General features: G+C 38.4%; 1 non-coding gene and 1 pseudogene across 1 annotated transcript; one reads left to right on the top strand and one right to left on the bottom strand.

Moving 5' to 3' along the window:
- The first annotated feature begins 7106 nt into the window (after positions 1-7106).
- LOC124236832 (mitochondrial-processing peptidase subunit beta-like) lies at positions 7107-8230 on the top strand (annotated as a pseudogene).
- Positions 8231-17702: 9472 nt separating this feature from the next.
- LOC124237702 (U6 spliceosomal RNA) lies at positions 17703-17809 on the bottom strand. Its single transcript, XR_006888089.1, has one exon. It is a non-coding gene; the product is annotated as a U6 spliceosomal RNA (small nuclear RNA).
- Positions 17810-18957: the final 1148 nt, after the last annotated feature.

The raw sequence follows: 18957 nt of genomic DNA, 5'->3' as shown, positions 1-18957 counted from the left end.
ATATCTCCAAAATCTCCAAAGTTCACAACACAAGTTTATTTCTTGCTCATGTGGTTTGATTTAGGTAACCAGAGACTCTTCTCCACTTGGTAACTCAAGGATCCAAGCTCCCTCCATCTTGTGATACCACCCAAAGGCACTGTGGCAGAGAAGGAGAGGGATGTAGACGGCAAGCCAGCTCTTAACTGCCTTAGCCTTGCAATGACACAGGACATTTCCACTCCAGTCCTTTGGCCAGAAGTAGTCCCGTAGCCCCAATCACAGCAAGGGAGGCTGGGAAATGTTGAGGAGTTCATGGATAGCCCAGTGAGCACTGTCTCTTTCACAACCCTGTGAGGAAGGTAACAGCATACCCACGATTTTTACAGATGATGAGAAACTGGCACAAAGAAAAACTAATTTACTCAAATTCACACTGTTAGTAAGTGGTAGACCTGATATTTTAACCAGATAGTCTGGTTCCAGAATCCATGCTTCTAAAATGATTTCATTAATGATTTGTATCAGAGAAACAAACTGAGAGGAGATAGAAAATCCTCTCTTAAAACCCCAGGGCCAGATTGCATAAGCACCAGCTGGACACTTGGAATGAAGCATAAAATGTACAATCACTTCTCTGTAGATGCGAGAAGGGACTCAACCAGAAGGCTAGTGGTCAGCAAGGACAATCAAGGGAAACCCCTGCATCCTGCTCATCGGCAAACATCTAGTCTAGATCCAGCTCTCTTACTGAGGATAAGCAGCAGGAAAAAAATCAACTTGGGACATGCGAGAAGAGTATTGAAAATCCAAGATAGGGAAAATCGGAGATTGACAATACGAGAGTCTATTCTTTAGTGCAGAGGTGGCCAAACTTTTTTGTAAAGGTCCAGATGGTAAATATTTTAGGCTTTACAGACCATACTGCTTCTGTCAGAACTACGCAACTCTGCAGAAAGGCACAAAAGCAGCCATAGGCAATACATAAATGAAAGGATGTGGCTGTGCCCCGATAAAATTCTATTTGCAAAAACAGACTGCAGACCAGATTTGACCCATGGGCTATAGTTTGTCTGCTCTAAAGAACAGGAAATTAAGAAATATAAATAATCAATAAACATTTGAAAACTATTCAATTTAGTAGGAATCCAAGAATTACAAATCTAAGCAGTGATATAATTATCAACAAACAACTGACAAATAGTTTTTAAGAATATATAGTTAGAAGAGGTTCGATGGGATAAATTTATATATTTCTGTTAAGAGTGTAAATAGGTATAATTTAACTTGATATTAATTTGTTGCATAAAATTATATATATAAAAAATATATATGCATATATGTAAAATGAAATAAGTGAGACAGAGAAAGACAAATACTGTATAATATCATTTATGTGTGGAATTTTAAAAGCTGAACTCAAAAAAGGAGGGTAGAATGGTGGTTGCCAGGGGCTACGGGTGGGGGAAATGGAAGATGTTGGTCAAAGAGTATAAACTTCCAGTGATAAGATAAATAAGCCCTGGGGATCTGATACACAGTGTAGTGATTATAGTTAACAATATTGCGTTATATACTTGAAAGTTGCTAAGAGAGTAGAACTTAAATATTTCACCCCACACAAAAAAACAATTATGTGAGGCAACGGAGGTGTTAACTAACGTTATTGTAGTAATCATTTTGCAATGTCTATGTGCATCAAATCATCATGTTGCACACCTTTAAAGGAAATAGTGTTCTATGTCAACTATATTTCAAACTGGAAAAAATATATGCGTGCATGTATATGTACCAATTTTATAAATATGTATTTAAAGCTGCATAGGATAAAGAAAGAACACAAACCATAAAATGTTAATAAGTGACTTCAGATGTAGGAATATAGGAGGGTGCGTCTTTCTTTTTCTGTACTATTAGAATTTTTCTACATAAACGCTTCATAATCAGAAAAAATATATAAAATATAAAAGGAAACTCATGGGCTTTTGAGTCAGACCTGATTTGAAGTCTCTGCTACACACCAACTGGTGATCTTGGGCAAGTTACTTTATACCTCTGACCCTCAATTTTCTCATTGAAAACAATGGATATAATCACATCTACTTCACATGATTTTTTCAAGGATTTAAATGAGTTCATGTATATATAAAGCATTTCTCGCATACATTAGGCTTTCAATAAATATTTGTTAAACTTTGGGAAAGGGATACAAATTTGGGATTGCATGGAAAAGGCTAAAAAATGGGGAAACTGGGGAACAACTATGAAAGCTTGAAAGGTGAAGAGTGGGACAACCAAGAGGTTTGTTGCATGGGGGGCAGAGAAGAAGAGAGGGAGAAAGAGAAAAGGAGAGAGAGAAGACAACGAGAGAGAGAGAGAGAGAGAGGGAAAGAGAAGGACAGAGGGAAACTGACTATTGTTTCAAAAATGTTTCTGTCAGTAGTGGATTATGGATACTTCTCCTGGTCAAGATTCGAGTGACAGTAGAAGAGTTTCAGTCAGGGGGAGAGAGACAGAGCTGGTATGCAGGAAGAAAGCACTATCGTTCCTTTTCTGAACACAGAGCTGAAAGAAAAGCCTTCTCCTAGAGGGAAGCTGGCAAAGAGGCCCTCGGGGATTCGAGGCCAGGACCAGAGTCAGGGCCCAACACAGCGTGAAGCTCAGACAGCAAGTGTTCGTGCTCGATAGACAGGTGCACCTTGAGAGGAAGGCCTAGGACAGCACCCCAGACCCTTCCTCTGCAGGTTGCTCCCTGAGAGTCCCACATGGCCGCAAAGCCCCTTGACAGAGCACACGGGCTGCAGAGAGAACATTTAGAGAGGCGATGGAGGAGGAAGGGACATGAGAAGAAAGGAATACCAAAGTGAGGTAGTCAAGAAAGGATTTGGCTCTCATGGTGGGGTCTTTAGAGCAGAAGAATCCTCCACATTCCTGTGCAGGTCACCAGGAATCTTCTGTAGATGACAGAGTCCCTTGTAAGACACTAGAGAGGTGGCAATAGCCATTGAACAAACAGTTCCTCAAATATGCCTTGCTCTTCTCACCTCCAAGTGCTGCAGGTGTATCTTCACACCAGGAGCACTTTCCAAATGCTCCTTCTCTTATCTCTTTCTAACATTCCTGCCCCCACCCTACATCCCACAAAACACATGGGTGCATGTACACATGCATGCTCACATCTGCTTTTTTCATGGACTCCTTATTTATACCCTTATTTCTCAGCATTGGCACCCCTTTCTCTGACCTCTTGGGAGTATTAGCTATAGCTTCTAGAACCCCACGCTGAAACCTGTATGGCACTCACTGATCTGTAGCGGCATTGCCTCTCTGCTTGTCTGCCTCATCCACAATCTATGTGGTGAGCAGTTTAAGGACAGAGACACTCCACAGCGTCTGCCACACTAATGTAGCTGAGCTCTTCTTACGGTCACCTTTCAGTGTGTCTCCTTCACCACCACACCAAACACAGCTCCCCTGGTGCCTTAGGACCCGAACTGATCTCACGAGTCATGGAGTGAAAGCAAAGAAGAGATTCAGGGAGCGGAGAACTGTACAAAAGGGGGAATGATGGGGGATGGCTGTGGCAACAGACAAGACCAGGGCTGCAAAACATTGCATAATTTCAACCTATCTCACCTTCTGCTAGTCTTCCCCCTTGTTTCACAATTCCTGCAATATTTTAAAGTGTTTGCCAAAGACTGGGAAGAGATGAGCATAGGAAATCAGTCTACCAATCTCCAATTTGACTGGCCATTCTTGCGCTCCATACAATCTTGAACTTAAATCTGTGGTCTCTCGCTTCTTGGCAATAAGTCAGCAGCCCAATCTTGGGAGAACTTGATGCCCATGTTAGTGAGGAAATCAGAACAACAACTACTATTTACTTTCAGCCAGGTCTTATGATAGGTGTTTTCATACATTATCTCACTTAGTCCTCACAACAAACCATTAAGATGAACATTGTTGTTCCAATTTTGCAGATGAAGAAACTAATGGAGTTTGGGTAACCTGCCCAAGATCACCCAATTAAAAAGTGGCACAGTCAAGATCTGAAACAAGTCTTTCTGTCCTGTCCAAACTGTACTGCCAAGAATTACGGATATAAGGCACTCACTAGAGATCACTCAGCCAAAGTTTAATTAGAAAAGATCCCAATCTCAAATTATATGTTCAACTATGATGATAAGTGACTTATCTAAAAAACCAGGGATCTGGTTGGACCACTGATAGGTATGCAGCCTTTAAGAGAGGAAGGTTGTTCTGGTAGCAATCACAGACCTCAAAAGCATGTTGGAAGTTGACCTCAATTAACACCACTGGGCACATTCAGTTTAGCTGTAATATCATATAACTGCTACAACATCCTTAAAGCTCCAGGTTCTGTTTTCCAGGGTCATTGATGACAGTTTTGTTTTCAGAACAAACAGCTAGAGTGAGATAAAGACTCCCAGTGGATATTCAGTCTCTATCAGTGTCTATGACCCACATTTTAAGCCCTAGAAATAAACACGGTTCACTTGCCAAAAGGTCTGTCCATCATGTTGGTTCAGACAAAGATAAACCCATTTTGGTATAACCAACAAAGTGAAGAAAGTTGCTGAGTAGAGGAAAATTCCACACCATTAAAAAGGCAGCAAGACAAATCCACTTTTCCAGGGGTTTAAGAGTAACTGGATTAACTCTGACATCTGTGCTCAGATTCAAACCTTTGGTGAAAGAAAAGCTTATAGCTTAGTTTTGCAAGACCCAGCATGGAAACTTTGTCAGCCAGTAAGGAGATGGTGTCTACGAAAACTGGATTAGAGCTCTTGATATAAGGACTTGAATGATTGAGAGGAAAGTGCAATCATAAGCTATTGTACCAGACAAGTCTTTCGCCTGTGCAATGTTTCAATTCCAGAAAAGATGGCAAGCTAGATAACCAAACCATCACTGAACTGTTCCATCCAGCAAGTGAGATGATTCTGGATTGCAACAGCTTTGCTCCTGGTAACTGGAAAGAAAAAAATCCTTTTTAAAGACAGTAGTTTTGAGCTATTTCCCTCTTTTTAGAAAAAAGGAACAGTCAGCTCCTGAAAGGTAAATTTCAAGAAGAAAGACTGCTCCATCTTCCCTTGTTATAGATGTTCCTACCTGCAGCTCACCACCCGTTTTGGTCAGCAACCACCTTCCCTTTTTCCATCCCAAAGGTATACATGAGCTGGTCTCAGTGATGATGTCCTTCCCAATGCTCTCATGACCCCCTATCATTTAACTTACTGCACAATATTATAATTGTTTATGTGTCTTTCCATATGAGAATGTAAGCTCTTTATCTTATTCATTTTTGTATGTCAGCGTTAGGCACAGTGTCATACACATGGCAAGTTCTCAAGAAAGGTTTCTTGAATGAATTCACAGATGAATGGATGGACAGGTGGATGAATGAGTAAATGGTTGATCCACATATCCTCTGAAGGTCTGCTCTAGGAAGATACGCCTGGATGATCTTTCAGAACATTCCAGCTCCTTCTGTGTCCTTCTGATGAATTACTTAGCATCATTGAGGTTGTTTTCTTATTTATAAAATGAAAGCAATGCTACCCTTTCATTACATTGTTGTGAAACTCAAACTAAGTAGCTCATACTGAGTGCTTATTCATAAACCAGATACTGTTCCTTCTTACTCTCTCTATGTTCAATCTATCTTCTACTGGCAGAAGTTGGCCAGGATTGCACTGAGGCAGCAGCCATGCTATAATAGGCTAAAAGGATAACTTGGACACAATAGCTCAGGTGTTTGGGTCTGATGTGTTTAGAGGATTTTTATCTTGGGGCAGGCGGTCTCTATTCAGTTCTTCAATTCAGCTTACCTTATGATGGAAACCTCGTAAATCAGAGTATTTAAGAATAGTGTGAGACTTCCACTTCCCACACTATTAAAGAATAAATACCATGAGAAACCTCTCCAGCTCACAATACCTAAAAATATTGAATAAAGGATGTTACAATGCTTATCTGAGCTGTCAGGAAAATGATGGAAATCATCAGAAGTTAAAAATACAAGCAAGCACAAATCTTCAGAAGTAATCGCCCTGAAGCAATGGGTCCCTGTGGGCATTAACTTATCCCTGGTGGCCTAAAGTCTTCATTTTAATGGGTATCAAACAGGGGTCAGGATACAATGCCCAGGACCTAAACCAAGTGAAAACAGAAAAAGATCCCTAAATAGGCCAGGACCCAGAAGTTAACATCTTTAATGCAAGAGTAAGCCAAAAGAAGGAACTCTATCCCACAAAGGAAAATAGTAAAGAAGATCTGATATCTCAACCTTGGCTCTGGGTAGAATATACCTTGAAGATTCCTCTTCACAAGTGGTCCTCATTTAGAGCCAGAATCTAGAATTCACACTACCTATGTGGTCCACAAAAATGTAACTTTAGAACTTAATTTAAAATGATTCAAGATTAGTAATGCCTTCCTGGATAAATATATCTTAAATGAAGGCCTCAAATGGTTCCCTCAGGTCATTATAAACTCACTACAATATAAAAATTATACAACACAAGAGGAACTAAGTCATTTGAGTGAGAAAAAGTAGAAGTAACAAACAAAAGTAACAAAGTACCAAAAACTTCAAAATATGATCAGGTGGTTTTGAAAAAAGAACCAAATAGAACTTCTGGATGAAAAAAAGTATAACAAATGAAACAAGAAGCTCAGGAGATGGACACAGCATTAGATAAAGTAGAAGAGAGAATTAATGAACTGGAAGAAAGAACTCAAGAGTTACTCAATATGCAGCAGAGGGAAAAGGAAGTTGAAAAAAATAAAACAGAAGTTAAAAGACATGGAGAGGAGGGGCCTACCTGGTGGCATAGTCGTGAAGTTCACACGCTCCACTTCAGCACCCTGGGATTTGCAAGTTTAGATCCCAGGCATGGACCTAGCACTGCTTGTCAAGCCACACTATGGCAGCATACCACATAGAATAGAGGAAGATTAGCATAGATGTTAGCTCAGCAACAATCTTCCTCAAGCAAAAAGAGGAGGATTGGCAACAGATGTTAGCTCAGGGCCAATCTTCCTCACAAAAAAAAAAATTTTTTTAAGAATGGAGAGGAGAGGTCCATGCCATGCTGTTTCCCATGGTGTGGTGGTGGCTCTGGGGTTTCACTGAGAGACTCTTGATTAGAAGTGCTGGTCTGTCGTTATAATTTGGAGAGAACAAATTAAAAGATACACATGCCACTACACAAGTTGTTCTGAATGTTCCTAAAACAGGAGCAACATGTTTGGAAAATGGACTCAGACTGGGCTTTGAAGACTAGGTTGTCAACATACACAATTGGGCTCTGGATTGATGCTGGGAATTGACAAGAAAATAAGAAGAAGAAGGAAACAGCTCATTCTCTGGAACATATGGATTTCAAGGTCAACAAAAATAGATACAAATTAGATCTGGAACTTGAAAATGAAAACATGGATGCTTATTTCAATGCCTATACCTCCAGAAAGCCGGCCATATATTATGCCAAAGAATTCTCTGGATTTGCCAAGAGCTGTAGAAATTCTCACTGATACAATACAAAACAGTTCATCAGGAGAAGCAGATATTGAAGATAAGTATGGAGTAATCCTTAGAGAGATGCAGGAAGTCAAAGCCAATTTACAACGAGGAACTTGAGATTTGCATGAGGGATGACAAGATGCCTTTGGCACATCTTCACATCTTTCAAGAACTGTGTAAGCTCTTGGTTGGGCACATCCAGATACAATCTCTGTCATAGTTGCAAACACATCGATTGGCAACTAAGATTGTCATTTCAGAAGAGGAATGAATTTATCTAGCAAGCTGGCCCAGCTTATCTGTCATGGCAACCTCTGCCATGGCTTTCAGTCGCAACATGTCCTACACAGATACAGGATTGTGGGAAATCTATATGAGTTTTGAACCACTCATTGTTGCAGACATGCTACATCTTGTTCAAAAAGAATAGATGTGACTCTGTGTGTCACTGAAAGTAAAATTGCACGAGCCACAACTCTTCTAAAAACAAACATGTTGTTGCAACTCTATGGTTCAAGTCCAGTTTGTGAAGATATTGGAAGGCAAATGTGATACTATAATAGAAGAATTCCTATCCCTGAGCTTAAAGCAGCAATTGATGCTGTAGATGCTGAGACAGTTCAAGAAGTGTGCACCAAATATATTCAAGATAAGAGTCCAGGTATTGTAGCTCTTGTTTCCATTGAGCAATATTGTGACTGAATTTGCAGTAACATATGCTGGTTTTGTGATTAAAATGCTCTTAATCAAAATATTTTGAACATATTTATAAAACTAACAGAGAGACACAAGTTTTAAGCTATCAATCCTTAAAAAAATAAAATAAAAATGAACACGTATATTTGGAAAAGAAGACATGGAGACCATAATTAAGATAGCTAGCATATATCTAATCAGAGTAGAAGAAAGAGATAGAGAAAATGTAGAAGAAAGCAATATTCAAAGAGATGTTGACTGAGAATTTTCATGAATTTACAAAAGACAGAAATGTTCAGATTTAAGAACCCCAGTGAATCCCAAGCAGAATAAATTTTTAAAAGTACAAGACTAGATAGATACTTTGTAATGATACTACAGAACACCCAAAAAAAGGAAATAAAGAAGGACAGGAGGGAGGGAGGAAAGAAGGAAAGAAAGAAGGAAGGAAGGGAAAGAATGGAAGGAAGAGAAAGAAAGAGGGGGGAGAGAGAAAGAGAGACAGAGAGAGAAAGAAAGAAAGGAAGGAAGGAAAGAAGGAAGAAAAGAAAAGAAAAGAAAAGAAATAAGGAAAAGAAGAGGAGGGAGGGAGGGAGAAAAGGAAGAAAAGAGAAGAAAAGAAAATGAAAAAAAAAAAGTTAAAAACAGCCAGATAAAAAGACAGATTACTGATAAATGAACAAATTAGACTGACATCTGATTTCCCAATAGCCAAAATGAAGGTCAGAATATCATGGGATTTTTTTAAAACAGAGAGGAGATAACCATAAAACTAGAATGATATTATCATAGAGGTTGTCTTTCAAGAACATGAGTAAAATTAAGATATTTTCAGAAAAGAAAATTTGAGAGACCCTTTCAAAAGGAATTTCTAAGAGATGTGCTCCAGAAAAACGCATAATGAGTCCCAAGAAATCTGAGATGCAAAAAGAAAATGATGATCCAAGAAAACATTAAATAACTGGGTGAATCTAAAACAACATTTTACTTTGACACGTTAGTGACTAGAAGAACTAAATATTGGTTAGTCATAGCAAATACTCATAAGTTGGGATGAGATGATCAAAGTTAAAGCGTTTTAAGTTGTTTATATTATCTTAGAAAAGAATAAATGAATGAATTAACTTTAGACTTTGCTAAATTAAAATGCATTCTAGGATTTCTAGGGAATCATTTAAAAATAAAAATAGAGATACAATTTCCAACTATTTGAGAGGAAAATGAAAATGAGAAAAAACCAAACTCAATATAAAGGAAAGTAATTAAAAAAGAAACATATAAAAAGACAATATAAAAAGACAAACAGAAAACACAACACAAATAGCAAAATAAATCCAAACAGGCTAGTAATCACAATAAACGTAAATACACACACTCTCCAGGTAAAAAGCAAAGACTGCCAGACTGGAAAAAGAAACAAATTCACCTATATGTTATTTACAAGAGACCTAACTAAAAGTTAGAGAGAGAAGAACATTGACAGTAAAAGGATGAAAGAATATTATCACGCAAATATTAAATGCTAAATTGACATCAGACAAAATCAACTTAAAGACACAAAACATTATCAAAGATAAAGAATCACTACATAATTTTTTAAAAATTAAAGTTAACAACGTATAACAATTATAAAATTGACTAATCTATTATCATAGTGAGAAATTTTAATGTATCTCCCTCAGTAACTGAGAGACCAGGTAGACAAAAGAACCAGTAAGAATATGAACTTGAGCAATATAATTGACAAGCTTGATCTAAGGGACATGTATAGAACAATACATCTATATTTTGGTAAATTGACATTATTTTCAAACATACACAGAACACATACGAAAATTGACCATGTGTAAGGCCATAAAACAAGTATCAACAAATTTCAAGGAATCAGAATTTGTACAAAACAAATTATCTGGCTAAAATGAAACTGTGTTAGAAATCAACAACAAAAATATAATTACCAAATCTTTTTTTTTAATTTAAAAACATGTTTCTAAATAACTTCAGTCAAAGAAGAAACCACAAAGGAAATTTTTAAATACTTAGAATGTAAAGATAATGAAAATGTCTGATGCAGCTAAAGTAATACTTAGAGGGAAATTTGGAAACTTAAATTTTTTTCTAAAAAGAAAATCTGAAAAATTAACAAGCTAAATATATAACCTAAGAATGTAGTAATAAAACAACAGAAAATATATAAAGTAGAAAGAATGAAGTAGTAAATATAAATGCTAATGAAATAGCAGATAAATTAGAGAAAATCACCAAAGCAAAAGTTGGCTCTTTGAAAAGACCAATAAATTCACAAACCTCTGACTAGATTGAGGAGAGACAAAAAGAAAAGGGATAAACTAAACATGTTTGGCATAATTAAGTGAACATAATTACCAGTGCAGAATAGATTGACATGATAAGTGAATATTAATAATAAGTAAATTTGAAAAGGTAGATAATATGAACAAATTTTAAGAAAAAAATGACAAAAACTAACTCCAGAAGACACAGATAACCTGAATAATCCTACATTTATTAAAGAAATAAAATCAATAATTTTAAATATCTCCACAAAGTAAACATCCATCCTTGGAAATTTTACCTGAGCATTCTACCAACATTCAAAGAACAGATAATTCTCATCTTACAGAAACTCTTTTAGAAAACAGAAAAAGAACGAAAACTACTCACCTCATTTCGTGAGGTATATTATAACTCAGTACCCAAACCAGACAAAGATAGTATAAGAGAGGAAATGCATCTTGGAAATTAAAAATAGGACAGCTGAAATAAAAAATTAAGAAAACATCTGAAAAATAAAATTGAGAAAAATCTTTCAAAAGACACAAAGGTATAAAATATGAGAGAGAAGATAAAGAAAGATTAAAGAACCAAAGAGAATGAAAAAGATAAGAACTATTAGAAAATCAAAAGAGTAGGTCCAATATCCTACAAATAGAAGTTCCAAAAGAGCAAACAGAAGAAAAGGAGGGAAAGAAAGAAAACAAGAAAATTTCCTAGAACTACAAGAAGTAGTTTCCAGATTGAAAAAGCCCACTGGGTATCCGTTATGATAAACGAAGACTGTACCACATCACGTTATTGCCAACTATCAAAACACCAAGTTATACTTACTGCTGTATCCCCAGTGACTAGCACAAGTACCTGTGCTGTTTATGTAATGTGCCAATTACATGTAGGGGATTAGGACTTCTAATGACATGGGACTTCTCAACAGAGATCTAGCTGTTATTGAGCCTTCCCTTGTAATAGATGGTTTAAAGAAACAAATAAGATGTGGTTATTTTTATCACGGATGGAGACAGCTATGTTCTATCAACTTCTTTACCACGTCTGTAAATATGACCCTCTGCTTCTCCCAAGCTATTCTAGTACATATTGTGTGTTTATTCCCATTCTGTGAACAATGAAAAATAGAGAAAAAGAAGAAGGGCAGAGATTCACCAATCCATTCAATTAAAACCTATTAACTGTTCTGGTTCCAGGACAAGATGGAATAAACACAGTTCTCTCTATTACTCACACTAAGTAGAGTTAAATTCCTGCACATTATATATAAAAGAAATATAAGAAGACTTGAACATTAGAAAGAAGAAGGCAGAATGTCTAGGGACCTCGTGACCCAAAGGATGACACAGTGGTAAATTCCCTGGGTTTTCTTTTTCTTCATATATCCCAGACTGGATGCTGTTGAAGCTGACAACCAGGAAGTACCAATGGGCACAGACCAAAAAAAAAAAATCCTCCCAAAGTCTGTTCTCTTTACAAAGACCCAGGAAATGGACAGCCTAGCAAGACAGAAAACTTGTAGACAATAACTTCCATACTCCAGGCAAGTAACTATTTTCTAAAGCCCTGTTTTGTTCGTCCTTGATGCCAAAAACTTGGCAAAATAAGTGCTTAATAGGTTTTTTATTTTGAAAAATTATAAATTCACAGGAAGTTGCAAAAATAGTACAGAGAAGTTGGAAAAAAGTGTGGCCCCACCCTCATCACCATGGCCAAGTGGAAAGCTTAGGCTTCTATCCTCACCCAACTATAATGAGGCACCCCATCCCCTGCTGGGGTGGTGTCAGAGAAGAACAAGTGGGAAGCTTAGACTTTCCCTCTCAGAAATAAGAAGCATGCACCCCTCAGTGTTACCGGAGACCACATAGCGAGCCTAGACTTCTACCCCACCTGGTGGTAATGGGGTACATTCCTCTCCTTTCCACTAGGATAACGTTGAGGATGCCTAGTAAAGATTCCGGACTTTCACTTCCACCCAGTGATAATGAGTCCCTTTCCACAATGTCAGTGAGGCCACATGGGGGCAGTATGGAGGTGCCCCTTCCCCTCCCAGCCAACTCGTGCCAGTGGAGGCCTAGCGAGGAGCCTGGTCTCCTACCCCCACCCAGCAATAATGAGATACCATGCCTCTCAGTGTCCACAGAGGCTGAGATAAGGGAAACTGGGTCTTCTCCTCACCTGACAGCGATGAGACAATGCCCACTTTCCCCCACCAGCACAGTATTTCCAGCAGGAAAATCTCAACTCGAATGAGAAAATACAATCAACAAATGCCAAAACAGAAATGACATAAATGTTGACATAATCTGACAGGGATTTTAAAGCAGCTATCACAAAAATGCTTCAGCAAACAATTACAAACATACTTGAAACAAATGAAAAAATAGAAAGTGTCAGTAAAGAAACAAAAGATATAAAAAATAGTCAAGTGGAAATTTTAGAACTGAAAAATAATAATTTAAATTAAAAAACTCATTAGATGGGCTCAACAAAAGAATAGAGAGGACAGAAGAAAGAATCAGTGAGTTTGAAGATAGAACAATAGAAATTACCCTATCTGAACAACAGAAAGAAAATAGACTGAAAACATAAAATAAAATGACATACTTAACCCCTAACATATCGATAATTGCATTAAATGTAAATGGTCTTAATGCACCAATGAAAAGACAGAGGTTGGCAGAGGGGCTTAAAAAAACATGACCTAACTCTATGCTCAAAGGCATTTTGCTGAGTGAAAAGAGCCAATCTCAAAAGTTCATATAACATATAATTCTGTTTAGATAACATCCTCAGAATGACAAAATTATAAAGATGAAAAGCAGATTCCAGGAGTTAGGGATGATGGCAGAGAGAGCTGGGGATGACTATCAAGGGAGACGGTTGTGGTGATGGAATAGTTCCATATCTTGACTTTGGTGGTGGTTCCAGGAATCTGTACGTGATAAAATGGCACAGAACTATATGCATACATTATACCAATGTCAGTTTCCTAGTTTTGACATTGTCCCATGGTTACATAAGATATGATCATTGGGGAAATTGAGTGATGGGTTCATGGAACCTCTCTGTACTATTTTTGCAACTTCCTGTGAATTTATAATTTTTCAAAATAAAAAACCAATTAAGCACTTATTTTGCCAAGTTTTTGGCATCAAGGATGAACAAAACAGGGCTTTAGAAAATCCTGCCATTTTAGCTAATTATAAACGTTAACTTTATAATCTTTTTGGGAGAGTAAGACCCAAATATATTTAAGATATAAATAGCAATAAAAAAGGGTTGTGGTTACATGAGTGGTGCTAGGGTTACAAAGTCTAACAGTGTCAAGACCCAAGTATGAGTCTTTAGAATTACAATTTAAAATGCTAACCAATGAGAAAACAGCCTTGCTTCAGTGTCAAATTTACCCAACCAAGGTAGAAAGTAGAGTAACCCCAGTATTAGACCAAAAGGCCTTGCCCCAGAACAGCCCTCAGTTTTCTGCGTGGAAAATCATCTAAGATGGATCTCACCACATACAACATTCATATACTAAGTAGCATGCCTTTTCCATAACTGATCACCACGTACCCACTCAGGCCACTTGCCAACCTGAGTAATAGGGTGTAACCATGGGCACAGGTTCTGATCACTAGGCCAGCTGGGAAGACCTCAGGGGGCACGCACATTATGCAGACCTTCCCCCACAGAGAGCAATCCGCCACTTCACGAATGACCCTTCCCCTCCTATTTAGTGAGACTGAAGTTACCAAGATCTCTTGTTTTCCTTGGCACTGAGCCATTAGAGATTTTTGTTCTATGTTCACCCATTGTTTTTACAAATTAAAAGCAATTTATTATGTAATATTCTGTGCCTACAACGGAATAAGTGCAATATATATAAACCACTGGCCAACTGAAGAATCTGAACGTTAGCAATACGATTGAAAGTAGCTGTGTCCTCTTCCCCAACTCCTATCCTCCTGCCTTCCCCTCAAACATAACCGCTTTCCTGAATTTTGTGTTTATCATACCCTTGCTTTTTAACAATTGTTGACTACAGTGTAGGTATCCCCAAACAATATTTGCTCAGCTTTGCTTGTGTTTTTGCTAATTTGAATAGTGCTTCTATTAACAGTCTTATACATGTCTCCTAGAACACATATGCAAGAGTTTCTCTAGGGTACACACCTAGGAGTGGAATTCCCGGACCATAGAAATGTAATCTTTCCCTGTGCTAGACAGTGCCAAGTTGTTTTCCAAAGAAACCGTATCATTTTAAGCCCAACATTAGCACATAAGATTCTGTTTTTCCACATCTTCACCAACATTTGGTATTGTCAGACTTCATAATTTTGTCCATGTAGACAAAACCTTGTAAAATAATATCTCATTATGATTGTAATTTGCATTTCCCTGATTACCAACAAAGTTGAGAATCTTTTAATTATACTGAATAGTCATTTATATTTCCTTTGTGAATTACCTTATGTTTTTTTGACATTTTCTGATGGGTTGTAGATATTCTTACATATATTCTGGGTCCTAGTCCTTTGTCAGATTTGGTGTCAAGATTTTCTCTAAGTCAAATGCCATATGATCTCACTCATAAGTAGAAGATAAAAACAACAACAAACAATCACATAGAGACGGAGACTGGATTGGTGGTTACCAGAGGGGAAGGGGGGAGGGAGGAGGCAAAAGGGGCGATTAGACACACGTGTGTGGTGATGGATTGTAATCAGTCTTTGGGTGGTGAACATGATGTAATCTACAGGAATCGAAATATAATGATGTACCCCTGAAATTTATATAATGTTATAGACCAATGTCACTGCAATAAATAAACTTAATAAATAATAAATAATTTTTAAAAATATTTTCTCCAAGTTGGTGGCTTATCTTTTTGCTCTCTTTATGATATTTTCGGTAAGTGGAAGTTATTCATTTTAATGAAGTGAAATGTATTCATCTTTTCCTTTTTGGCTTGTGCTTTTTGTGTCTTTCAATTTCATAGAGAGGGAGGAATTCATTGTGAAAGGGCAAATTTTAAATCTTTTAGGCGAAAATACAGTAGAATATCTTTATGACCTTCAGTAGGGAATTAAGCTCCAAAAAGTGCTAAACATAAACCATTGCTATGTTAACAAACCTTTTTAAGGATTGTTAGGGTATGTCAGGAGGACACGCTGAGCCCTAGTCACTGTTTGCATTGTTTTCCCTGGAGAAAATACAACGGTCTGCGTTGCTGTTGAAGGACTGGTCTCAGAACAGAGGGCTGTCAGCATAGCCACGGCAACTGCCTCTGTCCTAATTCCCATCCTTCTCACCCCCATGAGCACCTTCCCAGAAGAGAGGCACAGGGAGCCTCAGCAGTTTCTTCACCTTTAATTTTTCTTTGTTACTAGCGCTGATGGGGGTCTGTTTCCGCTAATCTTAACTGTGGCAAAATGCTCCAGGATGTCTATTCTTCTGGTTACATATGGAATTTCCTGGACTTCAGTTGATTGCTTGGGATGGGGGCTGATTAGATGCAGCTATTTCCAGGCATCCTTGCCTTTTCTTTCCTGAAAAACCATTGTGTTAGCAACATTTTTTTAGGTGGGGCTACCTTATTCACATACGTTTTCTTTTCTTTTTCACCATACAATTTCAAACTAAGTTTTCTTCCAGAAAAAAACACACTAGCATTGAGTGCTACTTTCAACAGTCCTATTCTTTCTAATACTATCTGTATAATCTTTGTAACATTGTACTTTTACCGTTTTTATCATTTTAAGGCCCATTTTTTTCCCTGTGCGATCTCACGAGGTTTCCCTCAGCCACTCGCACCCCCTTTTCCATATATCTACTTATGGATCATTATCCCCTTCTCCGTCAACATCTTCTCAGCATAGCTGAATGCTCCAGGGAGACGGGTTGGTGTGAGGCTCCGCCATGATGAATGGGCTTCTTTTCACTCTTCAGTAATGGGCTGGCTTCCACTAAGGGTAGCTAATTTCTTTGTAGCTACTTGGAGTAAGTAGATTAGGTTACCAATATTGCTGCTTATCTCATTCTAGAATCAATGATCCAATTCACACAATCACCACCTATAAATCTGGGGAAACTATTACACAGAAGCCCTAGTCATTGATTAGTTGGTATTTCCTGAAATTAATCATTTACAAGTCAATTCCTTGGTTCCCAGCCTACGAGGCAATTAGGACCTGGTGAGTTGCTCATTTGTTGACTGTTTGAAGATGGCTGTTTATTCCTGGTGTATGTCTGGATCTTACCCCTCAGTTTCTCAGTGTTCTGGCCACCAGCTCTTTCTATTTCTTTGGCTTATGCTTCTTTCTGTAACCTTCTCAGGTAGATGCCCAGTTTGTGACACAGCTGATCCTGAGTTTCCATCTGTCTTGATTCTGATGGCACTGAAATGTCAGGGTCATTTTGATCTTTGAAGCAAATCATAGCCAGATCTGCCTCCTTCTGCCTTGCCTTCCCAGGTCCAGCTGACCATGTCAGGGAAAAAAAGCCAAAGGGGACGTGTGGGTAGAGGACACAGAAGGCCCTGCCTCTCCTCCCGAGTCTCGTAGGGTAATGGGGCATGCCAACAGAGAACGCCTGCCCGCCAGCATTAGGATCTGCTTGAGGCTGGAAGCCTTGTTTTTCTAGTCAAATAAGCATAAGGTATTTATGATTTTGCATGTGCCAGGCACTAAATTGTGGACTGTGTCTTAAAATCTGGGTAGAACGGGAAGTGAGACAATAATTGCTGCCGTACGCTGAGCACTTTCTGTGAACAAGGTGGCTTGTGCTAAGAGTTCTACCTACAGCATCGTATTTAATCCTGTAACCATCATGCATCCTACGTGTTATCCCCTTGAGAACACAAGGCTGAGAGAGGTCAGGTACATTTTCTAGGTCATTCAACTAATAAGAGAAGAAAGTAAACTCAGACATAGACCTAGCTAATTCAATAGGGTACTTTTAACCACTACACCATCCTGCCTCCCTCTTTAAAAAAGTAAATGGTGGGCCAGAATCACATGGTAATAATTCAAAGGAGGTCACAGAAAGGCGAGTTTCTAGTAGGCTGGGGTAGTCATGGGCTACAGAGCAGAAGGAAGGGGACCATAGAGAGCATCTAACCCCATGTTTCTCAAAGCTGTTTTTTTTAAATTGTGGTAAAAAACATATAACATAAAAAAAAAAGATAGAATGCTTCATGAGTTTGCAAGTCACACTTGCACAGGAGCCACGGTAACCTGCTCTGCATCCTTCCAATTTTAGTTTATGTGCTGCTGAAGGGAGCACTCTCAAACTTTTTATCTTACAACCCACAACATCAGATGTATTTTACATCATGACCCAGTAAATACATACTAAATATAATATTTGTATAATAAATATATATAACTGAGAAAAAAATTTTACTTCACAATACTTGTCCTATGCAGTGCACTCCATTTTTCTACTATGTTTATATCTCTTTTTAAAAATAATTCTGGGGCCAGCCCAGTGGCTGAGTGGTTAAAGTTCTGTGTGTTCCACTTTGGCGGCCCAGGATTCGCAGGTTTGGATCCCGGGTAAGGACCTGCTCTGCTTGTTAGCTGTGCATCCCATATACAAAGTAGAGGAAGACTGGCACAGATGTTAGCTCAGGGCTAACTTCCTCACAAAAATAAATAAATAAATAAATAATAATAATTCTGGTCATAGTCCATTTCTGCTATGTTTTGTATCACTCTTTTAAAATAATTCTGGTCATGGTCTGGTCACTATGACCTAAAAATACTCATCTAGAAACCTCAACAGATGGGGAAATTGAGGCCCAGAGATGCATTGAGTGCCTAGCTCATTGAGTGTCTTGTAAATAGTAATCCTAAATGTCTTTGTTTTATCTTCTTATGTGACCCAGCAAACCCATAAGGCACCTCAGTGGCAAAGCTGGGATGGAACTCAACTTTCCTGATTCCCAGCCCAGGGTTCTTCAGTCAAGGAAAGTTTGCCACAGAGGAGGGACTCGCCCATGCAGAGTTTCTTCAGAGGCGTGGGGAGAAGTTGGAGGAAACAGTGAAGTTGTGGAAGACTCACCCTGCCCCCACAATGGGCCTTGCCCAAGGTCACAGGGCTCTAGAACAAGGCTGCCAAATTCCGAAGCCCAGCCTGTTTTCTGATTGTCTATCTGGGCTGCACAGTAAAATCACCTGGGGGCTCTTCAACAATACTAATGCCCAGGCTACACTCAGAGTAATTTAATCCAATTATTTAGGGATGGGGGCATGTTCTAAAACATCCCCAGGTGATTTTAATACAGAGCTACTGCTCTAATGCATTGTAGAAGACAACCCTTAAAACCAGTCCTGCTTATTGTTCCAACTCCAGCCAAAATGCCCCCGTCCTAGCGCCATGAGGTCCTGACTTAAATTCAAAGTCAAAAGTAACTGCCTTCCCATTATTGC

The sequence above is a fragment of the Equus quagga genome, chromosome 3, assembly GCF_021613505.1.
Source record: "Equus quagga isolate Etosha38 chromosome 3, UCLA_HA_Equagga_1.0, whole genome shotgun sequence".
Classification (NCBI taxonomy): Eukaryota; Metazoa; Chordata; class Mammalia; order Perissodactyla; family Equidae; genus Equus; species Equus quagga.
Note: the sequence above shows the minus strand (reverse complement) of the source record. Positions and strands in the feature narration are given on the sequence as shown.